The sequence below is a fragment of the Tauraco erythrolophus genome, chromosome 2 (assembly GCF_009769465.1).
Source record: "Tauraco erythrolophus isolate bTauEry1 chromosome 2, bTauEry1.pri, whole genome shotgun sequence".
Taxonomy (NCBI): Eukaryota; Metazoa; Chordata; class Aves; order Musophagiformes; family Musophagidae; genus Tauraco; species Tauraco erythrolophus.
Genome location: NC_141466.1, coordinates 111,586,420 through 111,611,075, shown reverse-complemented (window position 1 = coordinate 111,611,075; position 24,656 = coordinate 111,586,420).

Sequence of the window (24,656 nt, the reverse complement as noted above, 5' to 3'; positions counted from 1 at the left end):
AGGTTTTACTATCTAACACAGATTCACCTAATATGTAGGGGAATTATTTAATATTTCAGGGACCAGCATATATAGCTTCTCGGGAGAGATGCAACTGGAGAACAAAAATGGGCATATAAGAAAATGTTCCAATTTTACCCTTACAAGGGGTGAACAGAGCAGATGTTTACATCTGGAGGTCAAGCTACAAGTACAGTAATTCTCCAGCTGAGAAATAGCTAACATTCTTTCAGAGACCAGGAGAATAGCTTGTAAATCAGATCTTCAGAGTGACTTCACCATTCAACACTAAGCAGAAATGCAAAGACTAACATTAAGTGGGCATTAAAAACATGCTATTCTTCTCAGGGACGCTGAGTGAGATGCACTAATATGGCCAACTGAGCAACCAAACTAAATTAGGCAATTTCCCTTCTATTAGGTAAGAGAAAGGGAGGAGGGAGAACAGAAGCCTGAAAAATAACCCTCCACTGTAAACAACATTCGAAATGAATGTTGCAGGTTTTATTATTATTTTAACTGCCCGATTCCTTCCCTTTGTGAACAAAAGCAAAGAAAATACTTAACATAGACAGAATTCTCTTTCCCTGCCTTTCACTCTTTGTACATAAAAGGAAACCAGCTCTCTGAAGTAGTTATATGTTTGACATTTGCCTAAGCAACCAGAGATGCTGAGAAAAATACATAGAGGATTTTATGGCTAGCTTTTCCCTAATGTGGCATGTGAGGAATAAGAGACAGGGCAAGCCAGCAAAACAAATGAAAAAAAAAAAATGACCCAAACCTGCATGTTGCTATGAATATGATGTCTCTCTGCCAATGGCAGCACACCACCAGCACCCTGTGCTCACAGCCCTGCATCTGACCCATGTCACATCACTGCAGCTGCCCAAAGGAACCAAAGCAGGACTGGGGAACCCACAGGCTTGGCTGGGGGGAACTGGGGGAAAGGCAGTAAATGATTCAAATGGCAGAACCACCCCTTGGAAATCACTGGAGGTGACAGCAGGCAGCAGTCTTGACTGAGGAGGTTGAAAGGGGGATGCAGGGGGAAAGAATGGATGGAAACATCCCTGGGGGAGACGAGGGAGCAGCTGCCACATCACCCTGCTGAATGTCACTGTGAGGAAAGCAGGGCACGCTGCACCCACCGGGCAGTCAGGCTCATGCCATCTGTGCTTGCTGACTGCTCTGGGCACCACTCGTGCCCTGTGCAGCCTGCCTGCTCCCCCAGCCCACCTCCTTTCCACGCCACCTGCCTGGCCCACATCCCCCGGCCTCTGTGGCCTGGCTCAGAGGACAGGGTGGAAAATAGGTTTGTCCGTAGCTATGTGATACACTGGATATGGCCACTAGTATTTCATTACTGTTACTGTGGTTCGGAGGTCCTGATGGAGCATCCTGCTCATCACCAGGTAGCACCGGTAGGTCATGCTGTGGCTCAGAGGTCATTTGATGTGTGCGGTGCCTCCTGCACTCTAATGGGCTTCACCCCCTCAGCCGCACCTTCCCAGCTTTGGAAAGCAGGATTGAGCAGCCCCCGGGTTCGCTGATAGCCCTGCATTTGGCCAATATAAAGACTCTTGTTGGCCCTCATTGAAGCAAATGCTGAACTCTTTTTGGTAAAATGCTTTCTCATGAACTTTACTGCAAGTGTAGAGGTTAGGTCACTTCAAGGTATTAAATTAAGGACAGAAAGTGTTCCTTCTTTGCAAAATTGGACAAGGAACTTTACCAGGATAAAAAAATAAATTCTACTTTGCTGTTAGTTTGAGTTATAAAATCTCTTTTTTGGCTTTTACTAATCCCTTTTCTTTTCAATAGTGTTTTTCATGTGGACTGAAAGAAATATTATAGTTATCTATGCATCCCACAAAGTCAGTTCATATTTATTCACTTTGCCTCCTTTCGCATCCTTTCTAGCAGAAACAGCACAGTAGCCACAGGGGAGAAAATTAGCCAGGCAAATTCTCCATCTGTCTCTTTTTCTATTTCCTGGGGTTATTTGTGCATCTTTTTGTGGGTATTGGTGGATCATTTTTGCACGACGCAATTTAAAAGAAAACAACCTAAAACAACCTAAAACTACAGCTTCATCTACACAACTAATTAAATCACTGTAATAAGGCTAACCTTTACTGTGGCTTTGTTGGTTTGCGTGGCATGATTTGCTTTGTTTGAGGGAAGACACCAAAGATTTTTGTGGTTTTCTCCTTACGGTGTTTGAATTCCCATATCTGCCCCTTGGAGGTAGCATAGATGGTTTTGGGGAACAGGCTGTACAGCCCCTGCAGAAGCACACTGCCAGGGCAATTCTTCCAAAAGTGGTGGCTGAGGTCAGTGGAAGGGAAAGCTTGTATATATGTGTGTGTTTATGTACATCATATATGTATTTGTGTGTGTTTATATGCATCATCTTCCCTTATGCAAGACGCAACAATTAGGGGCAGATGGATCAGAGGAACATGAGCAGAGCAGTGAGAGCAGATTGCAGTGGGGAATGGAGGAGTGACTCTGGGCATTCTGCAGAGCTTCCAGGTGATCGCGTTGCAGAAAAAAGATGAGAGCACTGTGGGGAGCCTGAGTAGGCACTGGTCACACAAATAAAGGAGGAGGCTAAGATCATCTAGACAGAGGAGGAGAGAAACTGGTGAGACAAAGGCCATAGGTTTTGCAGAAATTGTGGACAGGAAGGTCCATGTGAGGAAGAAGCTGTGTGGGGAGAAGGCAGCGGTCTGAGACTATAAATGTGAAGACAATAAGGGACAGGAGTAAAAATAAATCCCAAGTTGCAGGGTGTGTAAGGATGCAGGACCCTTGGTTTTGGTGGAATTATACTGTGACAACTCTTATTGACTTCATTATGAATTAGTTTGATGTATTTCCTTTGCGCAAATACTACTTTGACTTGGACACGCTTTGCATTGTGTTCCTGCATGGGACTATGAGGGAAACCTATGGGGCTTTAATTGGGCTGCTATTTCCATCACTCGGTTCATCCATTTCATCTCTTCTCCCTTGGCTCCCATTGCCAAGGTCATGACAAGATTACCAAGACTGAAGCCAAACATCCGGTATCTATTCCAACTCAAAGCTTTTAGCTCCTCTGAGTCAGTGTGCTCATGTCAAGAATAACCCAAAAGAGATATGGAAACCCCAAAGTCATGGCCATAAATTGTGCTTGTCCTAACGCCATTTTCATCTCTGAGAGTGGCCTGCCCTTTGTGTCATGTCCTGCCAACATTCCCAACTGTTGGCCATTTGTTTGCAAAGAGGAATGCAGAATACATGCTCTTGAGAACCCATCCAATACCAGAGGTATTATATGTTCATGTGGACAAGCTGGGACAACTCATCTCTACCACGTCACCCCTGGGAAAGAAAACGAGCCTGAAACTGTGCTAAAGGAGTTGCAGTTTGTTGCTGGGGAATGCCACTTGAAATTTTACTCACACTTAATACTAGATACTTTCTCTGGTCCTAGTTGTAGCATAACGCAGAGCTGATTAATTTGTCCACTGTGAGTGATGCTCATAAATTTAGCCTGTTTTTCTCTGGTTGTGCTGTGCATGAAATGATCTGGGTTTCTTCAAACATATTTGTTATTCATAAGGATTCTCAGAATAGTTTGGACCAACACTTTTCAGCTTGCAAGACGCTCAGGCTGATGACTTGCAACTCACTTCCACTTTCCATGGTTTGTGATTTGTCTTCCAAGTCAAACACTAGCACCTCTGTTTGCCAGTGAGTGACAGAAACTTTATAAATAGAGAGTAATGACTATTGAATAATGATTTTTGTTTTGTGTGTGTTTTTGGCACAAATTCATATAGATTCGGGGATTCTAGAATATTTTTATGAATATCTTATTTTCCTCATAGTGCTGTGACAGGCTCTGGTGTGATTTTGCAAAGTCAGGTGTCTTCAGTCCACTCATCCCTGGAGTGTATCATAATAGCAATGAATTGAATTATGACAAGTTGCCTTGGAGTGTGCCAGCTCCACATTAATCAATGTTACTGTTTTATGTTCCAAAAGCCGAAAATATGTCAAAGGACAGAGCAAACTAAGACTTTCTGTATAGATTGCAGACTTGAGATATCAATTTTGTTCCCTTTGAATCTGATAGTAAAATTCCCAAATCATTGAGGCTGTTTCTTAGCTTACTGTTGTCTTGAAGGTGGTGTGGCACCTGACGACTTGAAAGGTTGTTTTTCTGTTTTAAGAGGTTAGCAAAACAAATTTCCAGTGCTGTTACATGGGACAAATTCAGGCCACGCTAGGGCCTTGCATGCCATTCCTTTCTCCTGACTTGTGGCAATGCGTCTGAAAGTCACTTCACTCCAGCTTCTTTCAATCCTTGCAGCTCTGCAGGCACAGACCTATACATTTTAAAATACCTCAAAGCCGACATGAGAGACTTAATTTAGATGGATATAGGGATTTGTCATCGCGTTCCCTGGTGCAGTTGTGCCTCCCAGAGACATCATAGTTCCCCTCCCACCTGCCGAAAGAAGAGACGTGTTTCCATGTTTGTGGTTCCCGTGTTCCTGGGAAGCTCCAGAAAGACATGACCCCCATTAGGAGTTTGGGGAAGGGGAAAGGGAAGAGAAACAGGAATACAGCTCTTTTTCCGTAGTCCTGGCCTTTCATAGTTCTTTTCTTCATACGCTTTCCATACAGAGCCAGTGGCAGAAGGTCCTTAGTCAGAAAGTATGTTTTCTCTGGTGTGGCTGTTATTCTGATTATTAAATGGATAGTGGCATATAGCAAAAACAATGGAAGAAAACTATTCAGAGTCAACCAGAACTCTATCCACACTTCAGTGGTGTCAGATATTAAATGAAGTAATTACTTGGGTTGAAAGATATTCTGTCTTTTACTACTCTTTTCATGGTCTAAACTAGGTGTAGCAATACTGAAAAATGACTCAGACTTTTATTCAGAGCATTTCCTATACTTGTAAGAGTTCTTGTTTACAGCTCTCTCTTTAACATTGTGATAGTGGCCATATGTATTTTGGTTTTGTGTCAGCCAGACAGATATATAAATCCTTCAGAAGGGAAAGGCAAAATCTAGCAAGTATATATGGGCTGGGGCACATTAATAAATTTATAGCAGGCAAACCTCAAGGGGACTATATCTCATTAACAAATTTGCATTAGGTAGGTGTGTGTCTGCTCATCTCTTATTTGTGAGGTAAGCTACACTTCAGTGAAACTGGGAGAGCCATGTTCCTCTCTCATTTACTATAGACTGAGGTCATCAGCATGACCCATGACCACAGAGTAGCCAGCATGTTGTAAATCCACAAACATCACAACCTGCAGGAGTACATGCAATGATGTGACAAGCCCTTCTTCCCAAAACTCATTCAGCTTTACTGGGTTCAAGAAAATAGCTCCTTCTGACAAAGCAACTGGCAACACCTTTGTTATTGCAAGACCTCCTCCTTGTTTCATCAGCTACGCCACGAATGTTATTTGTGTTGCTGTGGTATCTAGAGAACCCAGCTTTCAGCATGGGTGCCCAGTGCAAGGCACATTGCTCACACATGAAGGCAGAGTGAATCCCTTCACAGTGCCACATCTGAAGCTTTACAGCTTCTTACAAACACAGACTGGTATTTCTGCAAAATGTTGTACTCCTCAAGAGGAGGCAACCAGTTTGGATCTGGTCTAATGTGAGATTCTCATCACCATGGTCTTCTGTGGGGCATCAGCATGCCCTTGACATTGTAAGAAATTTTATGGATGTCATAAGACACCATGGGAGAGATGTGGAGCTCTTTCCTCTCTTCCTGGTACCACCTAAGATTAAGCAAATCCCTTCTGATCACAATGCCTTACATGCCCTGTCTTTAAAACGGGGGCTGAGATAACAAAGACCTTCTGTGGAGTTCTTAGAGATGTACTGGTGTTTGTTGTCAATGGATTGGGTGAAGTTTTATAACTTTTGAATCTGGCCACATTAGTGCCAGGTTTGCCTGAGCTTCTACATGCATTTCTTCTGACCACAGCAAGGTCACTCACTACATCTCTGTTGATTCTTCTGCTAGAGTAATGTAAAACTTTGGGATGGCTTTCAGACAAAAGCTTGTGGTTAGGTTACCTTACCCAGTCACCAAAGGCATTAGCTCTGACAAAACAATTTTCTGAAGTCCTTTTTCCTTTGAACATGCGGCAGTCGGAGAATGGGAGTCATTTTCATCAAGAGCCTTCAGTGATGCTGATAGTAGTGCCAACACCCCTACAATTCATTCATTTTTTCAAATTAAAATACTTTCATTTTTCTATTTAAAATTATTTTAAAGTGGAGGAACCTTCTACGAGATAAAATACAGGCATTTAATTGTCGAGGTTCTGCAGTAAGGATAAATTATAATTAATAATAGACGTGAATATTGCAATATTACACAATGTAGATTCACAAGATTTTTCCATATATTTTGAAACAACCCCTTTCTCTGCATGATTCATGAACCAGCTGTCTAAGAATATAATTGGTCGTATTAGAATTAATGGCAGGTATTTTGGTGAGTAACATGTGTATTTGTTCTACAGTTTGCTCATTGTACAGCTAATGCAGTCCCTTGCTGTGTTGGTACAATACCGTGTGATAAAAGAGAAAGGATGGCAAAACAAGTGGAAATGGGTTAAATAATTCAGATAAAGCAGGAGATGGCCCACTCTGGGACTTTCATCCAGCCTCAGCTTTTTTCAAGTCTTAGAAGCATCAGCTGGTTTCTGTTTCATACAGGTGTCTAAAACCTACAGTCAAACAAATCAGTTATAACTGCAGCTTTCTGCTGAGGGTTACTCTGAAAATACAAGTATTTCCTGGTTTTAACTAGAAATGTCTCCCTACCCTTCTCTGGCATCTTGAATCCAACCACTCTTGGCCTGGGCAAAGCTCAGAACCACTCAATTTTTACTGATCAAATGTCTTTCATTTGTCTTCTCAAATTATCACTGACCCTGAACGAGAGTGTACTTTACTTTGCTAAGAAATCCAAAAAGTTCAGAAATCTCCCAAACCAGAGGATTTCCAAAACATTTCGATTTTCTACTGAAACTTTACACGCACTCAGTCTGTCACATGCTCTTCCATGTACACCACTAGTTCCTCATAAATATATTCTTCCACTTCTCAGAATGAGCTCAGAAGGAGGGAGAGGTGGAACACAGCATGTGCCTGTAAGTGCAAAGGAAGATATTCTCCAAGCAATTTTCACCTCAGTGGAGATGACAGGAGCATTGTGAGTTGCAGGGAAAAGTTCATAGGGTGAATGAGGAAAAGAGAAACTGTCCTTCATCAGGACCTTTAGTTTTGTTTAACCTACTGCTAGAACTGGGAGAAAATGTCAACTTGTTAAGGTGCCTAGCCTGGATTGAAGACCTGGGTTTGGACTCTGGTCTGCTGTGCATGGCAAACGGTCTTCACCCTGCACTTGAACATGCTTTCTAAGGCAATCTGCTTACTGGCACTCAGCCTCCCAGAACCATCGTAAATGGATCTGAGTTGTCATTGTGAATCAGGATAAAAAGGACCCAGCTCCTGTCCAGAGAACAGAGATGTGCTTTTTGTCCTGATGCATGTGTTAAGGATTTCTTGGGCTAGGGCTCAAAGGAGCTTTATACTTCAGCTCGTTCATTATCAGCATACTGCAGCAAACCGAATGGGCAGGGATTACGCAGCCAGCACCGACCATTATCTTTTCCCATCTTCTTCTATCCCTTCAGAAGAAGTAGTGCAGAATTAATTTTCGTTTCTTTGTAAAGTTATCTTGAGAACATCATGTGGAACTTCCTTCTGCACAGCTTGCTTTCTAGTCAAATGTGATTATGTAAAAACGTAATTCTATTGTTTTAACTTTGATTGATTCAGACACACTAGGCTCACAGCAATTAAGCTAATATAATGAACAAATCATCAGCATTTATACGGCAAGTTAACAAGCTATAGCCAAAACATTAAACTGCAAATGTGTAACACTGAACTTTTTGCTGGCATTGCTTGAGGACCTCCTAGTTTAAAATCCTGATCAGAACTAGCCCTCTAACGTGTATCTATGTAACCGATTCAACCCGCATCTCTTCATTCACTGCCACCATCCTGTCCCTCACCTTTGAATAACAAGACAGAGAAGCAGTCTGGCTGAGTAATGCCTTTCCTTCAGTCTTTGTCAGAGAGGACATGTGCTCCTGGTACCCCCTCATCATGGGGAATGGCCAGGTTGCTCATTGCATCTCCTGCCTTCCCAAACATATCATTGCTGCATCTGGCTTGCACAAACTAAAACTCAATAAGAGCACCCTCAATAAGGGCACAATACGATGACAACACTTGGGAATAGCTGACCCTGAGGTTTCACTGTAGAAACAGGCACAAAGTGGTAAGACTATAAATTTTGGTCTTTTGTCTTCACACCACCAGGTAAGACAGTCAAGCACAGACACATTTGTATAAAACATAACTAGATAGAAATGCTGGTTCCTAAATTATAACCTAGACTTTTCCCAGCAACCACCTGGAAACACTTCCTAAATGTATACTCTGTTGTTAACATTGGATGCCATCATGGGAAGTCTTCTCTCCTGGCCTGCTAACAAAGGTGTTTTTTCATATTCACATATACATCAGCTGATCTTGACAAATCAATCACCTCAACAAACTGAGCCATTGTCAAGCTCAATGTCTGAATTTGGTATTTCAGTCTTGCTAGATGTTAGAAAAATACAGAGTACATCTTACTTGTAGATCAGAGCTCTTCAGCTTTACCCTCTCATGCTCTTCCCTGGCAACTCTTGGTCCTGTGGGATCTACCTGATTGCTCACCAACCCTCTCTAGCTCCTCTTTGGAAATCTGCAGATTTTTGCTCAAACTACTCAGCTGTTCCCTTCCACCAGCTTCCTTTCATTTCTTCTTGGTTCACACCATTTTACAGATAGTGATTAAAGTTATTTTGAGGATCCAGAGCAGATTTCTGCCTTTGGCTCCACACTTCCAAAGACGTACTGGGGACACCCAAATGGAGCCAAAATGTATCATGTGTCTCTGCCCATCTCCTTTCCAGAAAAAGCTCTGCATTGGGTTCAGGAACTTGCTAAAACTGACTTCTGTCCCTGAACACTTTAATAGCTAATGTGGTTAGGGTAAAATAAAACAACAGTGTCAGGTCATTTGAATAAAACATTTGCAAGAATAAGGAGTCCTTACTGTGAGAGGCACTTCAGTAAGGTTAGAGATTTCTCCGGTCAGACTGGTTTTGACCATAATTTTGTCTTGCAAGCTGAATCTCTGGAAGCATGATGGGGTCTCCATCCTGTCCCATCTCAGCTCTCAAGTCAGCTGATGACATGCCATACCTGTCTGTACTTGGGAATAAGTGGATTTGTATTGGAAGATACAGAGAACTCTGAAAGTGGTTGAATAACACCTTCATGCCTGATCAGTTCTATTTTTATTTTTTATACAGCATAACAGTTGGTGAGCAATGAAATTATTGCCTGCAATTGCCATAGACTACATACAAAAATCAATGCCAGAGTCCTCAACTGTGAACTATTTTGCCCTGTCCCATTACCAGCTTTTGGTGAAAAGCTGTGAGTGTGATAAACAACAGCGATTCTTCTGGGGTTGATGGCTTTGTGTCAGTGCTCTAGATTCACTGGGCCACTGCACATGGAAGTTTAATGATCACATAAATTTCAGGTTCTGTCTCTCCCCTGCTGCAGAAACCATCAAATACATTTATCTCAATGCTCTACTGCCTCCACAGGCACGCTGCAGGCTTCTCTATGCTGGTGATTTTTTTTTTCTCTTTTAAAGCTTTGTTTAAATCACTGCTCACACCCTCAGCTGAGAAAGAGAGGTCATGCGTCCAAGCACAAATGACAAATGGAGTTGGCTGTTAAAGGACACCATAGCTTCTCACTTGCTGGGAGCATGTCGTGGCATTAAACTGCTCCAGTGAAGGCACCTGATGCCAAGCTGCACAAAGACTACTTGGGCACGGCCGAGCAGGAACTCTGAAGTCCTTCCTTCACTCTCGTTGCCTGGCTGCCATCCTTTCAAAAACCTGCCTAAAAGGCATCAGCAGAGGAGACGAGCACCTACTTAGTCACTTTAGGTGGAAAATGCATTAAAGCCTAATTTAAACAAAACCCAGTGGGCAAATTAACCTATTTCATGGTCAGTATTTAGATTAGTGTGTGTAGTATCAATTTTGCTCTTCAGGTACCAATTCCTGCTGAACACTTTTTTCCCAGGTCTTGCTTGATCCGTTCTGCATGGTCTGGCTGACATCTCAGCCTTAATGTGAAGCGTAGCAGGAGACTCCCTGTTTCAGCACTTACTCTGGTGGAAAACAGAGATGCACCAGACTTGCCTGCTTTGTGAGATAAGACCTGACACCCACAGAGATATCAGTGGTTTGTATGATCTTACCTACACCAAAAACAGAGTGCTCCACTGATATGTTCTGCTCCCTGGCCTGCCATTTGCAGTCAACACCTGCGGAGGGAAATGCCCTGAAGGACGTATCCACCTGAGAGGAGATCCTCTGGGTCACCAGTGGCATGTGCAGACAGATCGAATGGGGAAAATGAGCATCTAGGCTGCGGTGCTGCTGCCAGTGTGCAAGGAGGCTTTGAAGAGCCCTGGTTGTGGTTGGAAAGACAGCAGTAACGCTGTAGTTGTGGCTGTAGTCTGGCTGAAGGGCAATCTACCCTCATCTTCCATAGTCAGAAGCCAAGTTTGCTGCAAAAAGAAAACACTGCCTGTAAATACAGCAGCACCAGTGACTTCCTCACTGGAAAACATCGGAAAGCGAAGAGAACAGGCAAGGAGGTGCAACACAAGGGGACATGCAGCATAAAGGTACTTGAGAATGTTGAACAGGTTCAGGAAGCAGAGTTCTTTCTTCTCCCAAGGTCAGGATGTCCTGGAGCATGACAGGAGGGAGATGGTGACAACCGACCAGCTCTACCTGGAATCGCTGCTGCTCACAGCTCTCTTGGCCTTGGAGCAATGGCGACATTAGCATGACCTCCTCCTTTGTTGTTCGATCACAGCTCTGGTAAAATCCAGAATTGACAGTAATTTCTTTATTAGCATCATTTAGGACCAGGTTGTCCAAGAAGGTGAAAGTGGGTAGTAAACAACGTTACCTTCTCTTCAAGAGAGGGACACATAAGAAAAAACATCTTCAAAGGGCACCTGAATGCACATACTGGAAGGCAACTGCACAGAACAGAAATTAAAATCAGAGAAACAGGGGGAGCAGATGAGAATATGATGGACAATTCCCATTTCTAGGACAGAAAAAAGCATCAAAAATTACCATCTGTGCAGGAGTTTCTAACATTTGGTTTGCTGTGAAAGAAGTCAAAGCAACTGCCACCTTTAAAAAGAAAAATAATAATAAAAAATCCCACTGTGTCCTTCACATTACAAAATTTTTTAATAGCTTTTACGTAACCTCCAGATTTGGCCCATTCAAACAGCCTTGGTTTAGGTGAGGGAAGATAGCCAGGCACAAACTGTGCTCACTGAATTGATGAACTGAATAAAAAGCTCATGAGACATTTTCACTCCTAATTGATTGCAGAAAGCTTCTGTGACATGTGTCACCATCCACCTTGAGGAGAGCTTGACCCATGGGGGATGTGGAACAGTAAGCTGTGCAGCCCCTTGGAAAATCAGTTTGCTTGGGAAAGCACAAAACGCTCAGTGCTCGCTGTGTGCTGCTCTCCCTCCTTGCCTTTTTGCCTCCAAAGCACTTTGTAAGAGGAGACTTGGAGAACAGCGTAGCATCTCAAATGTAGCTAATACCTGGTGAATTATTCACAGTGTTATGGAGAAAAAGGCTTTTTTCCCATTCTGGCTATATAGTTATCTTAAAGGATTTTCAATGAGTTCTGCACTGGTCGTTACAGGGAAGTTGCTCCCATCTCAGCATGCAGGTGTCACTTCAGCATCCCACTGGATGTGAGTGCATCTTGGGGAGACCTTGAGAAATATGGGGATGCAGCCATCATTGACAGTTCCGGCATGTTCCTCTGCGTCTGTCTTGTGTACTTGTTCATCCTGGCTTTTGCAAGATGTGTTTTAATGCTGCAGCTGGATAATTTTCCAGTTGATTCGCTATTATGGGAAAGGGAATGGCAGCATTTTCGCACTTGCACTGGTAAAAGTTGCGGCCATTCTCCTAGGAAGTTCTTACCAGCTGTGACTCTGTTAAGGAATAGCAAGGGGAAAAGCAGATTTTCTTTTTCCCCTCAGCACTCTGCTTTTCTCTCCTCCCTTGCTTTGGGCAGCGTTGGTGGCACATCACTACCCAGTGCTCCTACACACCTGCAAGCTGCATGGGGACAGCTGCAGATGCCAGTCCTATCTCACGCCTTCTTGCAGAGAGGCAGAAGTGAGATGGGGAAGGAGTGAGGGAGTATTTGTTCGTGGTGTGTCGCTCACCAGCCTGGGCTGCAGCACCAAGGACGCTATTGCATCCTCCGCAGCCAGGAGGAAATGGCCTGCCTCTTGTAGGCAGGGTCGGTACCTTGAGTTGAGTAGTTAATTAGTAGTTCATTATCTTCAACTCAGTCCAGCTGGGTAAGAATGATTGGTGCCATAGTGGTGCTCAGCTTTGCAGAAACTCAGAGGTACAAGCCTTTTTCTTTTTAAGTGCTGAGTTCAGTCTTGAGCAAGAGGACAGCTGAAACCAAGACAGAAACCCAACAAACCTGAGCTCCCTGTTCTGCACTTGACAAAGGCTTTTAGACAGAGGAAAAACAAAGAAAAATGTGGAGAAGAGTTGCTCTTTCCTGTCTTGTTGTTTAATCTCTCTCCGTCTTCCTTTTATTTTGCTTTTGTCCCTGCTTACTATAGTGATTGTTTTTATCATGCCCACAGAAGCAGGCTTTGGACAAAAGCTCTGCACAGCTCCTGCTTCATGTCAAACTACCAACATATAGTGTGACCAAAGCCAGTCAGCTTACAAAGGCATGGCTGTGGCCGTTCCCCTTGTGTCTAACACAAGAAGGTCATGATGGACTTGAAGTTCCTGACAGATCATGGTGCCGGTCAGCTTCAGGAGAAAGTTTGCTGCAACAATCTCAAGCATTGGTATTCATTGCCAGGACTTCAAAGGTTCTGCAGATGTGGGATATCCAAGACCACTTTGCCATCAGCCAGTCCTCCTCTGGGAGTTAGGCACAGAAAGCACACACTGTTTGCAGGTCCACGTGCCTCATGTGCAAGTCAAGTCCCATCCTCCAAGTCTGACAGCTTTCACCTATCACACTGTATGACGTGGACCCAGTGCTAAACAGGGTGAAGGGTTGTGTCACACACCCATGACCTAAAAGATACTTGGGAAATGAGAGGCAACTTCTGCTCTTCTTGATATTGAAGGAAAATAATCTGCATACTGACTTTTTCCTAGTGTTGTAACCATGTGACATAGGAAGGAAGAGAGGTTCAACTAGATAAACTAATTTTTCTTATAGTTTCTGATCCTTTGGATGGTCAGGGGGACAAATGCAGCTTCAGCAAGGCTCTGAGGTTGTGATGCTAGCTACAGCTCAGTCTGATTTTAGGTATTTTATTCTTTCACTGACTGAACTTACCATCCCCAGCTTCCAGAGATCTACTTAGTCTTCCCTGCTGGCTTCCCACCGTGCAGCTGTCCTCAAACCTACTTCCAAAGCGTTGGTTTTCTGAGTTGGCTCCTTGAATAAGATCAGGCTGTGCAAACAAGCCTTTGCCAAGCAGTCTTAATATATTGGGAATAAGTGTGGATCAACAGACTTTTCTAGAACTGATGTCCCTTATTTCACTCCCAAGAGAGGGCTGCCTTTTAGAGTCTAAAACTTGGAAGTAACAGCTTCAGAAAGCTTGTCTTTTGCTGTTGCAGGGTTGGAGCAGGATTTTGAGGTTTGGTCCCAGACACCAAGGGGCTAGATCTCACCTTTCACAACCACATATCCAAATACATGGTATCTTCCTTCCACGTTTTGCATTTAGCTGCTTGTGTTGTCAGGCTGTGCTAGGTGGACTGCCTTCAGAAGATTACATGTTTTAAGTGCTGCCTTTCCGACAAAGCAATGAGCAAGAGTGGCCTGTGTGCTTTGGACTCATCATCCCAGGGACCAATGAGCTCCCTTCCGGCTCTGGTACTCAATCTAGTTTATCCTGGCATGAATGGGAGATGACCTAAAGAGTCATCTCAGAGTTGGCTAAGGAGCACATGAAGATAGCTCTTGAAATTCAGTTCTGCATAGGTTTTACAGAAATATGCACGTACTCTAAAATAACTTTCTGGGGTTTTTATGATCTACTCTCTTTTTTCGAAGGGCTTGTAGCAGTTACTACATCATTAAAGCTAGAAGCTGATAGAGCTTTCAAGTAATTACGAGTGACAAGTCTAAATAGATAAAATAGAATTTGGTTTCCAACATTGAATGCTTTCTTTCAAGAGAATTGCTAAGCAGTTCCTTTGCAGTTTTCTCATCTGAGCTGTAGAAAACCTTCTTCTTTAAAGCTGATTATTCAGTTGGAAAGCAAGCCCCAGTTAGTATGTGGCTAATGTTTAACTCAAGATGTGCTTTATATTTAAAAGCATTAGCCTGGGAGGTATGCACTGCCCGAGGAAAGGAGAATGATGTAACTACTGATGGATTCACGAGGGAGAAAGTCAATGAACAGCACAAAAGAATGAATGATACAAACATGCCTCATTGTTCAAGACCACTCATTTCTAAGGCAATCGTAGTGTAACTGGAAGTGTGTATTGCAAGAGGGCAGGTATTGCACACACTGGGGAACCGGAGCGTGATCTGGGGATTGTGAGTGAACCGTAGCCGCTTCTGAAGGCTCTCCCTCAGTAACGTACCACTAGGATTTTAAGAATGCCTTCCTTAAAAATGTCCTTGTTGTAAACTCTGAGCTTTGTCAACAGAGGGATGGGAAGATTTGTTAATTTGTGCCTTTTACACAAAAATGCTTTTGACTCTTCTTCCTTAAGAAAAAAAGATAGCACCGTTTAGCAAAAAAACTTAAACCACCTCTTGCAGGAGGGATTAGCAGCTGTATATGTGGGCAAAGAAAAAGATCTTGATAGGAAATGTGGAGTTTAATTGTGCAGTCTGGATTGTGCTTGTGTGGTGAATACTTTGGAAATCCTTTATATGATCTATGGGACAAGTCAGTACATCCCAAACCAAAGCGGGCACTGGGCACTGCTGTGGGATCTGAAGGGGAACAGCCTTTGGCAGAGAGCTCAGTAGGGACCAGTGATGCTATGAAACTGCCCTCAGCCGGGCAGGCCTACTAACGAGATCTTTGCAGTCATCCCCTTCCAGCTCATCTCCATTTTTCTTTTAACCCTCACTTCATGACACTCCAACTTGTTTGCAGCAGTGTGTGTGTCAGTGTGACACGCGGAGCCCCTAAACAGCTGTGAAGTTCACATAGGGAAAAGAAGAAGGGGGAGCACAGGGTCTTGTCTTCTTCCCTGGGGGAATCTCTAGGTCCCCTTGCAAGCTGTGAAACAGATTGGTTCTGGCAAAAGATTAGAAAAGCCTGAGAAATCAGAGTTGCTGACTGACTGTATTGCTGACGTGGGACTTGAGGCTTATAAAGCTTTCTCTCTCCATAGTATGTCCTGCCAGGATGTTGTGAGATGGATGGGACCCACAAAATGTTATATGTTTCTGTCTCAGGAGGCAATACTGAACTGTTTCCCAACAGATGGTGACCGCTTCATGGATGTAACTTGCCAAATGAACTCGAGCACCGAATGAAAGTTAGGAAAGGGAAAAGGTGAGAGGAAAGGTCTAGTTAACTTCTACTTCTCTTGACCTTGTACTTGAGTGAAGCGTGGGGTACCAAATGACCCTAAGGATCCTAGCAGTGTTATGGGACGTGTGCTGACACAGAAAGTATTAATGTACCTCAGGAGACCAGATGCACTGCTCGCCTGCCCATGTGTAAACTTTACATAGGGATTAATGGGATCCAAGTCCTAGCAACAAACACAGAGGATGTCTTTTCCTCGCACTCATTAAACTTTCAAGAGAAATTGAAATGCAAAGTTACACACTCCAAGCAACCTGGGCAGACAGAGAAGCTGTGTCTGTGTTAGTGAAGGTAGACCTGTAACGTTTGCCGCATTTACAGCTTTGAACATCTAGACTGGTTTATGCTCACAGTACGGAGAAGAAAACACAAAATAGACAGCTTTATTTATGTTATCAATAAATGAAATGGTTTTGGGTGGGAATTATTAGTGCTTGGGCCGGAGCAAGGAGGGAATATCTTTAATCTTGTAGAAGTGAAGGAGTAAAATTTTCTAATTATGTTCTTGTAGTATGCTGCAGGGACTTGCTGGAAGCAACTCAGAATCAAATAGGCTTCTTTAATGTAACTGTTTCCTCATGTACTCTAATCTATCACTCCAGGATTAGCACCAGTGTAGTGAGGACTTGCGAAACTTTTTACTCTGGAAATGTTGCAAGAAAACAAATGCTTTCCTGACTATCGTATTTCAGCTAGGAAAATACGAATAATTCAGAGTTTGGTTTCCCTCTTTCCCCTCTCCTCCTTTCTTACCTACCTTTATTTACACAGCTCCTTTTATTCCCACACTGGGGGATGTGTATTTTTATACATGCAGTGTGTATTGTGAATTTTTGGCCAAAGGGAGATTTTCCATGGTCCCCTCAGATAACCTTTGAAAGAAGCCTCTGGTGTAGCCTTAGGATAAGGGTGGTGGTGCGGGCCAGTTCCCACAGGGGACCTGCACCCTTGTACTGGTGGAGGGCAGGCCTTGGGGACAGCCCAGCCACTGGCAAGGACCACGGAAAGGTACCTCAGCTTTCCTAAGGGATGCTGCAGTGACTAGTTGCCTGGTGGTAGAAACAAAGCTCTGGGAAAAGGAGAGAACCTCTGTAAAACCTTCATCTGTCAGCCCTCAGCCATGGAAGCAGCTGCCTCGATCCACTTCTAGGTCTCCTGAGGTGTTTCTCAGCTTCTGTCTTACCTTCCTGATCTCTTCCTAACTTTATTTTTTTCCTCATAGTCGTTTTGAATCCCACTCGTGGGGGAATGGGAATGGAATATATTAAAAATTAATATCTGATGACTGAGACTTCCTACTGTCTTGGATTTTTTTTTTAAATTCTCTCAGGTAATTTCCACATTCAATTCCTGAAGGACTGCTCCACCTCTAGGTTAGACAATTTAGTGCACGTATCTCCAGGCTCTTTGCCTTTCTGCTAAAAAAAAGACTTTAACCTATTCTGTCCATTGATAAATTGCTTATAAAAAGATGGAGAAACTGAAGGGTGCACAGCAAGCTTACAGAAATAGTACAAAATCTTCTCAGGTTCTCTGTAAGTACCTACACGATGTCAGAGTCCTCTCCTTTCCTCTCGCACTTACTAGTAGCCTGGTTGTTTTACTCCGTGTAGCAGGGTGAAATAGAGTAGGAGTGGGAAACTGGATGTACTTAGTTTAACTATACCAAGTGGGACCCTTTCCATGATTCATCTGTTTAAGATGCAAAAGCATCCAGAGGGCATTAGGATGATGTAAACACTACCATTTTTGCATATTCAGCTTGAGATATCCTACAGAAGTCAGTTTTTTAAAGGCTTTAAAAATCTTACTCCTTTTGCCAAATGAGCTCCATAAAAATGACTCTGTCTGGTCCCCAAAGTCACCGTGGGGAGCACAGACCACCACAGCATGTTGCACAGCCTGTGCAGAACCAAGCCTTTCGCTTCACAACATCTTACCAATAGCATAAAAGTGGAGGGTTTTTAATCCAGAGGCTCCAGGCTGATGTTTAACACAGTTGTGTTAAAATCTCGTGGAAATTACCTGTGAGTTTTTGTTCCTTTTTATTAAAAAAGGGTAAACAACCCCTGAGAGATGTAAGTCAGGTAGCACCATGCGTGACTATTTAATAACCGGGTTTGTGAGCTTGTAATTCCCATGGTACCGCCCAGCTTCTGCTTGCTATAGGTGGTTAATTATAGCGTCCACAGAGCTCCCAGCAGTGGAGCAGAGGGACACAGCACAGCCTTTTTCTGTTAGACTTTTCCCCCCTCAGCCTCCGCTCCCCCCTCCTCTCTGGAAGATAAAGCAGCAAATCCCAGTTTAGTCATCAAGGTCTGAGACATGCAGTGAATAATTCAATTCCTCATCTTCACACTTGGACTCAGCTGTGTAAACAAACTCAGCTGTTTCTGCAAAGTGCACAAATACATTTCCTGATGATTTTAGGCACAGGATATATTGCTGCAGTTGAAAAACATGAGATGTAAAGAGAGAGGCGTCATGAATGCTTTGCTGGTGAAGCATCAGGGTGGAAAGCCAGTGAGCTCTAGCTGCCAGACTCGGGACTGGGGCACCGTGAGACACTGAACTAATTGATCAGTGAATCACGCCAGGAGGAACTCTGAGCTGCATGGCCGAGACATACATATGGGATCAGAGGAAACGGTGACATTTGCCTCCCACAGTTCTTCTTGACACCCTGTTCGATGTGTCTGCTTTGTAAAAGCCACCAGACTCCAAAAGGTATGAAATTAGTCAGGTTCGTGACATGAACGCATAGCTTCAAGAGCCTTATGACCACAATAGACAAACAGTACGTGTGTGAACACTGCTGGCCCCCTTATCAGCGCAGATGCAAAACGGAGTCAGGATCGTAGAATCATAGAATGGTTAGGGTTGGAAGGGACCTTAAAGATCATCTAGTTCCAACCCCACTGCCATGGGCAGGGAAACCCTCCACTACACCAGGTTGCCCAAAGCCTCATCCAGCCTGGCCTTGAACACTGCCAGGGATGGGGCATCCACGACTTCTCTGGGCAACCTGTTCCACTGCCTCACCACTCTCAGAGTGAAAAATTTCTTTCTTATATCTAACCTAAATCTGCCCTCTTTCAGTTTAAATCCATTGCCCCTTGTCCTATCACTACACACCCTTGTAAAAAGTCCCTCTCCAGCTTTCCTGTAGGCCCCCTTTAGGTACTGGAAAGCTGCTATCAGATCTCCCCGGAGCCTTCTCTTCTCCAGGCTGAACAGCCTCAACTCTCTCAGCCTGTCTTCATAGCAGAGGTGCTCCAGCCCTCTGATCATCTTCGTGGCCCTCCTCTGGACTCATTCCAGTAGCTCCATGTCCTTCTTGTGTTGGGGACTCCAGAGCTGAACACAGTATTCCAGGTGGGGTCTCACGAGAGCAGAGTAGAGGGGCAGAATCACTTCCCTCGACCTGCTGGCCACGCTCCTTTTGATGATCTTTATTTTCATTAATGAAGACAAGACTTAGTATGCAGAAGCTGGCTGATGAGCAAGGGCACTTATGTTGTAACCTGACAGCCTGTTGGCTTGTCCACCTTTGGAAGGAGATGACTGCAGAAATGCCTTGGCGCTTCCCCTTGCCTTAGGGAGGTGGGCTTTGGGCAGAAATGCTCTTGTCAGCGGAGTTCAGTTCATTCCTGTCTGCGGTATCATCTGGGATGTGTGCACACACATGAATTTGGCTCTAAAATGGCCTCTGATGACTCTTTTGTCTGTTCAATGTGATTCATAATAGGCTTTAGCTTTCTTCTGTTATATACTATTCTGTGTATCCTGATGCTCACTACATTTACCAGATAGTAAGTGCTGTGAATCATCTTCCACCTCCTACAAAGAAAACTGCAGTATTAATTGAGGGCACCCTCCTGTGTGAAATCATAAATGAGCTGTAAGGGATGACCATTCCATGCGTATCAGTTAAACAGTGGAATAAAAATTTACACAGGCTAAGTATGCATCCGCAGGCTCTGCTGGGGTTAACTTGCCAGTTTTTGTGTTTTTTAAATTTAATCTTTCTTCTGGATGCTGTGAGATTCCTTCTGGGCTTGAATTCTGGAGAACAATGTAACCAGAAAGTCCAGATGAGCCAAGGTGTTTGATGCAAAGGGGAGATGGTGCCTCCCTCTACTTCTTTCATTTTGAGAAGTAGGACTTGGTTCTGCTTATCAACCCACTCCATGGGTCCTGCTGCGTGGATTTGAAAAAAATTAATGTGTTGAATGAATAATCGAAATAGAGAACAGTGTGATTTGCAGGCTGAGTAGGTCACCTCCTGTCGTGGGTTAGGCCGCTCTGGCAACCAAACCCTACACAGTCGCTCACTCACCCTCCCCCACACCCAGTGATGTGGGATAGAATCAAAGAGGAAAAAGAAAAGAGACCTGTGGGTTGAGATAAGAACAATTTACTACTACTGCTACCAATATATATATGTACAGATATGTACAAGGATAAATATATACAAACGAGTGATGTACGGTGTAATTGCTCATCACCCCTTGACCAAGGCCCATCTCTTCCCAAAGCTGCGATCTCAAAACAGATAAATCCCGATATCGCAATCCCGTATGAACGGGAGGCCTGAAATAGAGAGAGAGAGAGAGAGAAAGCACTCTGAGAGTCCGAAAGTGAGAGTCCCGTAAGGGCAAAAAACCCTTCTTTCTGGCTGACCCTCACTTTCATACTGGGCATGACGCTGCATGATATGGAATACTAATTGGCCAGTTTGGCCCTCAATCTTGAGTTCCACCGCAAATCACAAGGAGAATCGTGGCCCCCTTGTCCTGGCCATGCTCCCCCCTTATCCTGTTGTGCTCCTGCACACTGGCAAGAACATGGCAAGCTGAAAAGTCCTTGAGACCTCAGTGCCAACTACAAACATCAGTGCCCTATCAACGTTCTTCTCAGAGTAAGCCTCTGAGTAAAACCAAAACACAGAGCTCTTCTAGCTGCTAAAAAGAAGAGCTAACTCTGTTCCAGCTAAAACCAGGACATCTCCTTTTCTGGCTGGGTACTTCCTTGCACAGCCTTTCATTGCCTGTTACAAAACATGTCAACTCATTGCCTGGCCCACACCAAGAGAGAAGCTGTGTGTCAACGGCGATAGCCTAGAAGATCAGGAAGCTTCAACTAAAAGAATTTATTTGCAGTGTACAAACATGCAAGAACAAATTTCTAAGTAGTAATAAACTAAAAGGACAATCAGTCACACCCAGAAATAGATCGTATGACTAGATAAGGCTGTAGCAGATATGATGATGGAGGTGTCTCTGCAGGAGAGCTATGCGTCAGATCGCCTGGTTCAATTAGCTTCAGCCTGGGTGTCTCATGACATCTGGTGGGACAATGCTGTCAGACTGCCACAGCTCAGAGCCGGTTCCTCTGTCTATGCAAACGATGTGGGGCAGACATGTCTTTGTAGATGTCCGAGCCCCAGCACGTACAGCCTGGCTGGGGTCGATGAGCTCCATAGGGGTCCCATGGTTGGGCCCTTCAGCAGCCAGCAGTAGACCTTTGGGAGCACCTCCCTCCCTGCCTGCGCATCTCAGCTCCCTTCCAAAGAAACTGAGGAAATCTCAAACGTGGAGTTGGGCTGCAGCCAGCCCCTCACAAGTCTTGTCACTAGCCCTGCAGGTACCACCCGTGCGTGTCTCATAGTGTTTCCCTGAGGTGGGACAGTATTTCCCCACTCGCTGCACTTCTGCAGGAATCCTTTGTGTCTGGCTGACAAGCTCCCAGAGGACAAGTCCTCTGAAAGTGCAAAATGGGATTTATCAGTTGATGCTGAGACTGAGAAACGTCCCAGGATGTGAAGGTCTGGGACGAGCACGCACTTGAAATCTCCTGCAGTCTGTTAAATTGCTCTGAGCTTTGGGGGCCAAGAAACTGGGCTGGCTCTCTCCTGAGAAGCGTTTCACATTAGTGTCCCGTTATCGCTGCTGAAATAAAACCAGGTGTTTGCATAAGGCTGAGGCTGTGGGTACGCGAATGGGTTAACCCACAGCAGCTCGACTTGTTCCACTTTCCAAAAATCCTATGAATACATATATTCAATTGTAAGGAGCCATTAAGCCCACCCAGCAACAACAGATCTCCTCCTGGCTTCGTTGTGGGCCGTTTCCTCGTGTGATGAAACACCTAACCTTTTCATATGCAGCCTGCTCCCTTCTCACACTTCTCAGTGAAGGGTCTACTTATTGGGTTGTTCCTGCTGCCGTGCACTTTGCTCCAAGGTTTCGCCTCAAGTTCAGAGCTGCCTGTGTGTGGCCAGAGGCTTTGCTGCATATTGTGCACATAAAGGTAAAAGCCACCCACCTGGCTGAGAAGCAAATGTCATCTGGTGTTACATGTTCCTTGCAAAAAAATCAGAGTCATGTTGCCCTGCGTCTCCTTCTGAAATAAGTGCGTGTGGTGTAGTTTTTCTTCTCCTCTCTCCTTCAGTTGAAGGAAGATGTATGGTTTGCTCTTTGCATGCATATAGGGACGGATAACAGATGTGAGTGGGGTCTGACATCAGTGCCAGGTCATGTTTGAGCAAAGTCTTCCTTCTCTTTATGGCCCAGGAGGAGAGGGAAACAAAGCAACCTGACAGTAATTCACCTGCTTTTGGACACCCCTCATGTTCTGTTGGCCAAATTTGTCCCTTCTTGCCTCAGTTTCTCTACTCCCCAGAGGCCTTACTGCTGGCGTGGGGAGGGAGGGCTGAGCCACCACATGCTGCCTCTCCCCACATCCCTTGGCGTGGGCTCCCACTGCTGCAGCTCCCACCCCTGCCCAGCCCTGCTTCTTCCTGGTGCCTTGCAGGGATCTGCTAATAGCAATGAGAAAGTTCCTGGTCCAACCCCAAGTGCTTATTCCGAGGTAATTATTTAGCACCATATCAGCACTTCGCAGCCCTGATTTTCCTGACTGAGAGACAACTAATTAAAGGAACAGGCACGGCGTAGATTTATTGCCAAATGGGTAAAACTTAATAAACAGCAATGACATGTTGGTTCATTAGTGTCTCCCTCTGTCATGTTTCTCTTTTCTTCCCTGAAACGAGATGGGATGGGCAAGAAAGCCTGAAAGTACCTGAAGAAGAGGGCATTAACACTGGACACAGGGGAACCATTCAAAGCAGGCAGGCTGCTCTGCAGAGGTGGCTACGCTGAACCGAGGAGATGCAGTAGCATCCCACTGGCACGGCTTGTGAAGATGTTCAGCCCTGTCCCAAGAGGCAGTGGTAGCAGGCAGATGCAGCCATCGCCTTCCTCACTTCTTTCTGCATCCTCTGCCCACCCCTCCCAGGAAAGAGCTGCTTTTTATCCTTAGAACCAGAACGGAATATATAGATGGAAATTGCTGAGGGACACTGGAGCTGGGGTGTGAGCCCTTGCCTCACTGTGGGCTGTCTAGAGTCAGTGGCCCATTTGACTGACTCCAAGTGCAAGATAGCTGGGACAGGTAGAGGAGCGATATTTTCCCACACAGGGTGCTGCCCTGAATTTCTTTCCTCTTCCCTCATCCCGGCTGTCATCACCTTCCTCTGCAAAAGACAAACATCTTGTTCTAAGCAGGATGTTGCCCTCTCCCCCACCAGCAGGCAGGATTGCTGGGTCTTTTCCAAAGGCTCCTGTGCCACGTCTGCTCCCTTGGAAGATATTCATTCTTGGGTCAGAGTCCCTCTCCTGCTAGATCACTTATGGAAAGCTGAGATTCTTGATCTCTTCATGAGACTGAGGACTTTTTTCTAAAGGGTTAATATCCCCATGTTTGGGGAGCCCAGCATCGTCCCTGCCCACCTAAACCCATTTGTGTGAATCGTAGTTTCTATGGGAGCATGAAAAGTGTCAAGAAGTCTCAGATGCTGTTCTTCAAGACCAGAGGAGTGGCTGGCTAGCTCAGAGAGCCCAAGACGAGCCTACAGACTCATTTGAAAGGCAAATTTTCAGTGTGAGAGAGACCTCAGTCATGTCTTTCTCTCCTTCCAGGTGATGGACTTAACTTGGAGAACAGGAATTCTGACGTCCAAGGAGGCAGTCATCTCAGAGACCTTCAACCAGTCTTCACCCCAAGCAATCTATCCCAGGGTTTCCCTAGCCCCACATGTCATGGGTACATGGTTACACTTGCCATGTCCTTCTGACCTGATATATGTTTAATTAGTCTCTTCAAGGTAGAGCTGCTTCTGCAGGAGAAAACTGTTTAGAGCAGTTTCCTTGTCTTTGGTGTTAACTCCCTCCTTTTTGGTTGAGATACTGCTTTCAGGCTTTGTTACCCACCCCATCATAAGGAAAGTGACTTTTGTCTCAGGGAGGAAAGGAGAAAAAAGAGTCCTGGTCCGCTGAAGGAGAAAAGGCTGCAAATGCCGAATGATAGCAGGTCATCCCTGTAGCTGCACAGCAGATTCCTCCTGCAGGTGTGTTTGTAAGGATGGGCAGGGCAAGTGCCCAGAGAGAGAGAGACCACCTGATGCCTTTCACATAAGTCACATAGCTTAACAGGTACACACACAGGGTAGTGTGGAGAAGCTATGTTTTTCCGTAGAGCTTTAGTGGAAGGGGGTGGTGAGGAGGTCATCTTGTTCCTGAAGAAGTTGTCCAACACCTGCAATGCCATCAGAGAGATGCCATGACAGCAAGCTCCTCATGAGGAAAGAAAAAAACACATATCGTAGGCATAATCAGGAAAAAAAGCCAGAGGTTGAGAAGTATAGCTGTTTGGAGAGGGAAGCCAGCTGGATCTTATTATAAGGATTATGAAATTGAGGCAGGTGGGTCCTAAGCAAGACACCTGGGAGAAG